Source organism: Tamandua tetradactyla, chromosome X (genome assembly GCF_023851605.1).
Source record: "Tamandua tetradactyla isolate mTamTet1 chromosome X, mTamTet1.pri, whole genome shotgun sequence".
Taxonomy (NCBI): Eukaryota; Metazoa; Chordata; class Mammalia; order Pilosa; family Myrmecophagidae; genus Tamandua; species Tamandua tetradactyla.
The window spans coordinates 167,368,393-167,376,103 of NC_135353.1; positions in this window are offsets into that span (position 1 = coordinate 167,368,393).

Genomic DNA, 7,711 nt, shown 5'->3' on the forward strand with positions numbered 1-7,711 from the left:
TATTATGTATATATGAAATATATGTTAACCCAAAAATTTATGATTCTAAATATATCTACCTATGTACAGATAGAAAGCAAGTTAAATGTCATTGTAACTTGATATGTTTGAGGTGTCCTTTGCTTTGGTTTTGGTTTTTGAATTATATCTAACTGAATCATTCCAAACCCCATGGTGCTGCTGACATATGGGAATATTTTGAGAGCTTCAGAACTGATTCTGCACACAGAACCTCTGGCTTCCTGGGTTGACCAACCTCTCAGTGGAGAACCAAAGAGGTTGCAGTATGGTTGCACCCTAACATTGTGGCAGTCTTCTTGGGTTTGACCACTAGCAACGTACTCTAATAAATGTAGGCAAACAGTAAGTTCTTTAAAAAGTTTTTTGTGTTTTTCCTCTCCTCACTCTTCTTTCCATATAGTGGGGGGAGGGGGGATGGCGGGAGGTAAGGGAAGGATTTGAAATTGTCTTACTATTTTGTGTAGAAAATTAAGCTCCCATCTTTCTAATTTCTGAGTTAATGTGTGAAACTCCAGGTGATGTAGTCTTAAAAACTTAGTGGGGGGGGGGATAGAAATATTTGCATTGTTCTCATATATCGATCATGCTAGTCAACAGCCAATCAGACCGTGACTTTGGAAATATAGGTTAGAGGTAGAAAGAAGAGGATTTGAAAGAAACCACTTTTACAGGTTTGAAATGCTTACATTTTCCAGTTTGGGATATAAGTGGTGAGGTTAGTGGATTTGGCTCAGTCCCGGGCTTCTGAGTTCTCAGTATCTATCAAATCAAATTAGGAGGTAAGTTGGAGATGGGTTTTGCAGGTACTTTACACTGTCAAATGTTTCTGATTTGTTTTGTTTGTTTGTTTTTTTACTAAACTTGTATAGAAGTAAATTATTATTGAATGAAGTAGGTCAAGTGGTAAATGCAAATATCACTAAGTCATTATTTCCCTTAACTTAAAAAAGTCTTATTGAACAGCAAATAGTTGGAAGACACGGTGTGTTTTTGTTTCTGCATGTGAGAATAATTACATTTTTTCCCAAATTAATTGCATTTGATGGATTAAGTTTAATAATAAAAGTATTTGCTAGAATTGTGCCCCAAGGAAATCATCTTAGAAGGAAGAGTTGTTAAAAGCCACCTGGGTATTTCCATGATTGATGATGCAAAGGGTTGTCATGTCTTCTTTATCAACTTACAAGGCTCCATTCATCCAGAATGCTGGGTGTGCCCTGGTGCCCGGGCAGAGGGAAGGCGCCCAGGGCTTGTCATCCTCTGCCAGCAGCGTCTGACAGACTTTCCCCTGGTGGCCTCAGAGATTCCCAGAAGTGTTACCAACCTGAAGCCCAAGCCAAATGCAGTTCCCAGACTGAGAAGAGCAAACGCTGGGCCCGCAGCTGTGTCTTCGAAGAGCCAGCGCAAGGGCTGCGCTGCTCAGGGCACAGAAGGAACTCTGTACCTTGGTCCCTGTGCCTTTCTTTGCTGGTGCTGCCCTGTCGCCTTAGGGGTGACTGCCAGCTTCCCCAGGGCAGGGTCCAAGCCAAACAGATGCACTGATCTGGTAGCTGAGGGCCTGACACCTGTAAAAAGCAAATCACTGGGGCAGCTGGAGATGGAGCAGTTGCAAGTGCTGCCCAGAGGGCCGGGGGGCAGGGGCCAGCAGCCCACCCGGAGAACCTGTCGTTCAGACCACCTGGCCTCGCCGAGGCCCAAACCGGAGGGAGCCTGGCAATGCGCATTTTATAGGCATAGATGGTGAGCCCTGTGAAGTCTCTAAAAAGTCTGTAAGAGATGAATCTTTGCACGAGCTATTTGCTGCCTTTGGAAGCTGCTTACTGGGGTGGCCTTTTGGTACAGTGTTTCTCCCCGCGCCTCCCCCCAGAGAACATTTAGGACTTGGCTCGAAGGCAAAAACATCTGTCCAGACTCCGCAGGCCTAGAGGTGCAAGGCAGAGGAAAGAAAGGAGAGAGAATGGGGAGGGGCTGTGGGGCTTCCATCAAGCCGGACTGACCAGGAGGGTTTGGCCCAGGGCATGCTCACAGCCGTACCCACCACGCGCTCCTGGCCCATGCTCGGCGGACACGTGCCTCGGGCATGCGCTGCCACTGCCTGCTCGGGGACCGGTGGAAATGTTCCCCAGCCCTCCCAGGGTAAACCCGAAACCCGAGCTGGGAGTTCAGGGCGGTAGTTTCTCCTCTTGACTTTTTTTTTTTTTGGAAAATCAGAGTCCACATGTCGCCATTAGTGTCCAGACGTCGTTGTTCCCTGTGTGATTGCATGCACTAACTTTCTTAATACACTGGTGCTCTCAACAATTTCAGACCTTCCAGTTTTTCCAGTGTGCCAGTGGAATTACAGACAGCGGTTGTGAGTTTCTTTGCTCTCTCTCCCTTTCCCTTTTACTGCAGCAGAACATTTGACCCAATGTGCTTTTACATTTATTTATTGAATGACAGCCAATGTCCTGATTGAATAGGCCCAGAGGCCTAAGGGATTTGAGCCAGATCCTGGAGCTCCAGGTCTCTGAGACCGTTCAGGGATTTGAAGAGGGAAAGACGTGATTCACTGAGGCCATTTGGCCAAATAAATGTTGGTCACTGGCAACTTGACCTCGTTTCATTTACTAATAGAGTTATCTGGACTCAAGCGGGCAGCCAGTTCAGGGGAGGCTGCAAAGAGCAGAGAGCTTGGTCTTAGACTAATCACCCCGGGGGTCACAGGCAGGGGTAAGTGCAGGAAATGAGAGCAGGCTGCTAATAGGAGAGGTCAAACTGGAATTTTAAGAACAGAAACAGGAAAACATGTTATTTAATACTTTTAATTTACACGTTAAGACCGATGATGAACTCTGTGAGTGATGAGAGGTTGGGCAAGATACCATTACCTAAGTCAGTACTGGATAAGTCTCTCCAGTAGGAGCGAGGCAGGCCGAGTCCTCAGACTGCAACCCATCCACCTTCCCTTCTGCCTTCCTTTTCCTCTTTAAAGGACCTTATGATTACATCCGGCCCACCCAGATGATCCAGAACATTCTCAGTGTTTTAAACTTGGCTGATGTGCAGCCTTAATTAGATCTTCTACCTTAATTCCCCTTTGTCACGTAAGGTGACATATCCGCAGAGTTCAGGGATTAGATGCAGACATCTTTTGGGGGGCCATATCCCTGCATACCCCCATACTGATTATATCCTCAGAGTAAGACCCTCATCCTTAGCATATATAGACATATATTAAGGATTAATGTTCCCAATTCCATACTTCCTACCCTTTTAGCTACTGAGAGATTTTCACTAACATTTTAACAAATATCTTTGTATCTTTCCTCTTGTACGTCTACAGAATAACTACACAAATCTGTTTTTTACATAAATCAAACTATATACATTTTTCTTCAAATTACTGAACTTTCATTGACAATGCATATAAATCTCCATTCTAACAAGAATATCTTAGATTGGCATCCGTAACTCATACAACATTTTTTCTCTTGGATAGAGTTCAGGGCTTCCCCTACCCACCCCACCCCCAATTTATCACAGTAACCTTGTACATATACATGTCCCTGTACATGTATCTGTGTGCACATATGCAGGGTTATTTCCCAATGTATTGCTATGTCCTTGAACATAAATATATCTCTCCTGGTGTGTATGCAGGTATTTTTAGAACAAATATTTAAAACAGATCTTAGAAAAGCCGCATTTTACTTTCAGAAGATGATACGGCCACACCACAATTTCTGTAACTATTCCTCTGAGCCTTTTGCCAACACAGGGTATTAACAGTTTCTAAAAGTTTGGGAATCTGTTTGGGAAGAAATAATGATTTGTCTTAGTGTGCCAGGTCTGCTGTAACAAACACCTAGACTTCTTGGCTCAAAAGAATAGAAATGTATTCAAGTCCAAAATCAAATTGTTGGCAGAATTGTGCTTTCTCTGACATCTCTAGCTTTCCGGTGTTGGCTTGTGGGCAATTCATGACTCAATCTCTGCCTCCTTCACATGCGACCTCCCTCCCGGCGTGCCTCCTCCTACTAAGTCCCGATTTCCTTTGCTTTCAAGGTCTCTGGTGATATTTGATCATAGTCTATCCTGAATTTAACTAACAGGGTCTACAAAGATCCTCTTTACAAATGAGTTCACACCCACAGGACCACAGCGTAGAACTTTGTGTGGGATATGGATTAGAGAACTATCTTAGTTATTGTTTCTCTATTTCCTACCATTCTACAAAGATCCAGAATTTTAGACATGCTCATTGACCAGTCTTCAGATGGCAAATGCCTAGCTATGTCATTTGTCAAGTTTTTTTAAATACTTTTTTTTTTTTTTTTGGAATACGCGAACTCTGTATATATTGAATGTGAATTCTTTGTCTAAATTAAATACATTTTGTCCTAATGTGTTGCTTGATATCTAGCCTTGTTGATAATGACTGCTTCATATGGAGTTTTCAATTTCCTTGTAATTGAATGTGTTTCTTGTCCAGTCTGTTTTTAATTATTATATGTCTTGCAAGTATTATTTCCTGCAGGTTATGCAGATTTTTTTAATTGTGAAAAATAATATATATACAAGAAAACAATAAATGTGAAAGCACACTGCAAAAATTAATTGTAGAACAGATTTCAGAGTTTAGTATGCATTACAATACCACAATTTTAGGTTTTTCCTTCTAGCTGCTCTGTGACATTTGAGGCTAAAAGAAATATCAATTTAATGATTCAGCAATCATACTCATTTGTTAAATCCTATCTTCTCTGTTATAACTCTACGTTCTCCATTATCTTTCTCCCAATCTTTAAGGGTATTGGGGCTATGCCCATTCTGACTTTTTCATGTTGGAAGGAGCTATTGATAATATGGGGTAGGGAGATGGATCTAGCTGATGTTCTTGAAAAGGCTGGGCCCTCTAAGTTTCAGGACTTTTCTAGCCTAGGAACCTAGCTAGAGGTTGTAGGTTTCTGGAAAGTTACCCTAGTACATAGAAACTTTGTAGAATCTCAGAAAAAGCCCTAGGTGTTCTTTAGGGTTGGCAGGAATGGTTTTGGTTGGGGGTTGGCAACCATGGTAAGTAGCAATGTCTAACTGAAGCTTGCACGAGAGTAGCCTCCAGTGTAGCCTCTTGACACTATTTGAACTCTCTCAGCCCTGATACCTAATTTGTTAAATTCTTTTTCCCCTTTTGGTCAGAATGGCATTGTTGATCCCCTAGTGCCACGACCAGGCTCTTCCCTGGGAGTCATCTCCCATGCTGCCAGGGAGACTTTCACCCCTGGATGTCATGTCCGATATAGGGGGAAAGGTAATGATTTCCCTTGCAGAGTTGGGCTTAGAGAGAGAGAGAGAGACACCACATCTGAGCAACAAAAGAGGTCCTCTGAAAGTAACTCTTAGGCATAACTATAGGTAGGCTGTCTCCACTACGTGTATAAGTTTCACAAGTCCAAGCTTCAAGGTCAAGGGCTTGGCCTTTTGAATGGGTGTCCCTAATGTTTGAGACAGGATCAGGGGTTACCCTGGGGATAAAGCTTAATAGTTCCGTATTTTTTCTCCCATCCCTCGAGAGACTCTGCTAATACTTTTTAATTTTCTGCTTATATACTCTGGGATGTATCCAGGCATTACATTAAGCTATACAGGATTACAAGCCCTAATTCCCATTCTGGGCTCCCTGTGTTGGGTTGTTTAAATGATCAATCCAGACAGGTTGGGTTAGATTATGTGTTACAGAAAATTTAGGTTCTGGCAAATTAGATCTTTCTTCTTTGGTCTCATACAGTAGGTAAAGTTCTCAAATACACACAATATCTTCCTTACCACTGTATTCTGATTTACCTTAGTCCCAACCTGATCGGTTTCATTCTTGTCTCTAACTGAAGCCTGGTCTCTCTTTCAATTTCTTTAACAGTTCTTGTATGTGGTAATGCTGACTTTCAGAGCTACAGAACTCCTACTCTGAGTCTCAGGTTTCACACATGTACCCAAAGTTGCAGGGAAGTGCCCAGTTACACATACATTAAAAAGTCTCTCAAATTCTTGAAATAACAGTTACCCCTCTGGACTGAACGTGACTGCTATAAGAATTTACAATCTAGGCCCCAGTTTTCTTATAAGTATTTTCTAAATGAGACCATATAATATTTGTTCTTTTTTTCTGGCTTATTTTGCATCATGTAATGTCCCACGGGTTCATTCACAATGTTGCATGCTTCATGACTTTGTTCCTTTCTGTAGCAGCACAATACTCTATCATATGTACACACCATCATCCGCCAAATCTACTTCACAGTCAGTGTATCCTTTAGCCACCTCCATCCATTGGGGATCATGGATAGTGTCCAAAGTCAACATTCTCAGTTTTAGAAATTTTCATTGTTCCCAAGAGAAAAGTACCCAATAAACACACCCTCACCAAATTGAAAATCCAAATTTCCCTTTAACTGTCGTCCTTCCCCCCGCAGTTATTCACCCCTGGCATTGCTGTGGTACTGTTGGTGTCTTCATGTTAAGCACAGCCCACAGCATGCAAAAGCATTTCACCCCCATACCCCAATATTAGAAACTTTGTACAAGATTCATACCTTTGCAATAGTTCACGCAAGAACTTTTGTTTATAATTACAGGGTTAATCAGTGGGACACATGGGTCTGTACAGACCTGTCATGGTCAGGTTCATGTGTCAACTTGGCCAAGTGGTGATACTTGTTTGTCTGGTTGGGCAAGTGCTAGCCTGCCTGTTGTGACAAGGACATTTCATAGAATTAAATCATGATCATGTCAGCTGCATCCACAGCTGATTTCACCTGTAATCAGCCAACGGGAGTGTCTTCTGCAATAAGTGATGCTTAATGTAATCACTGGAAGCCTTTTATGGAGGATTCAGAAGAGATAGGCTCTCCTTCTGCTTCGGCTGGCAAGCCTCTCCTGTGGAGTTCGTCCAGACCCTGCATCAGAATTGTCGGCTTCATGGCCTGCCCTGCGGATTTTGGACTCTGCATTCCCATGGTTAAGTAAGACACTTCTATAAATTTTATATTTGCAAGTGTTTCCTGTTGATTCTGTTTCTCTAGAGAACCCTAACTAATACAAGACCCTTTCAACCATGTCCACCTTAAGTATGTTAACATTACTTACAGACCCACTAATAAACTACCTTCACTTCTATCTATTCCCTTACACTGAAGTTCAACCTCATTAGCTAACCTTTCACCCATCTCTAACTTCCATGTATCTCCAGGTCCCCTATATTCTGTATTATAAGCCTCTGAGTTTACCCTTACCATGGTCATAAAAGCGAAATCATACAGTATCTCTCCTTTTGTGTCTGGCTTATTTCACTCAGCATTATGTCCTTAAGGTTCATCCACCTTGCCACATGCTTCAGGACGTCATTTCATCTTATTGCTCCTTAATATTCCATAGTATGTATATACCACATCTTGTTAATCCACTCCTCTGAGCACTTGGATTGTTTCCATCTTTTAGTGATTGTGAATAATGCTGCTATGAATATCAGTGCTCAAATGTCTCCTTGTATCACTGCTTTCAGCTCTTCTGGGTATATACCGAAGCATTCCATGCTTTTTAAAAGCATTCCATCTTTTTCCATGTGCGTTTCCAAAATCAAGTATCTCTCATGGCATAGAAGTAAATTAACTTTATTTTGAAAGAAGGGACAACTTTTTCTCTGAAATTCCTTCCA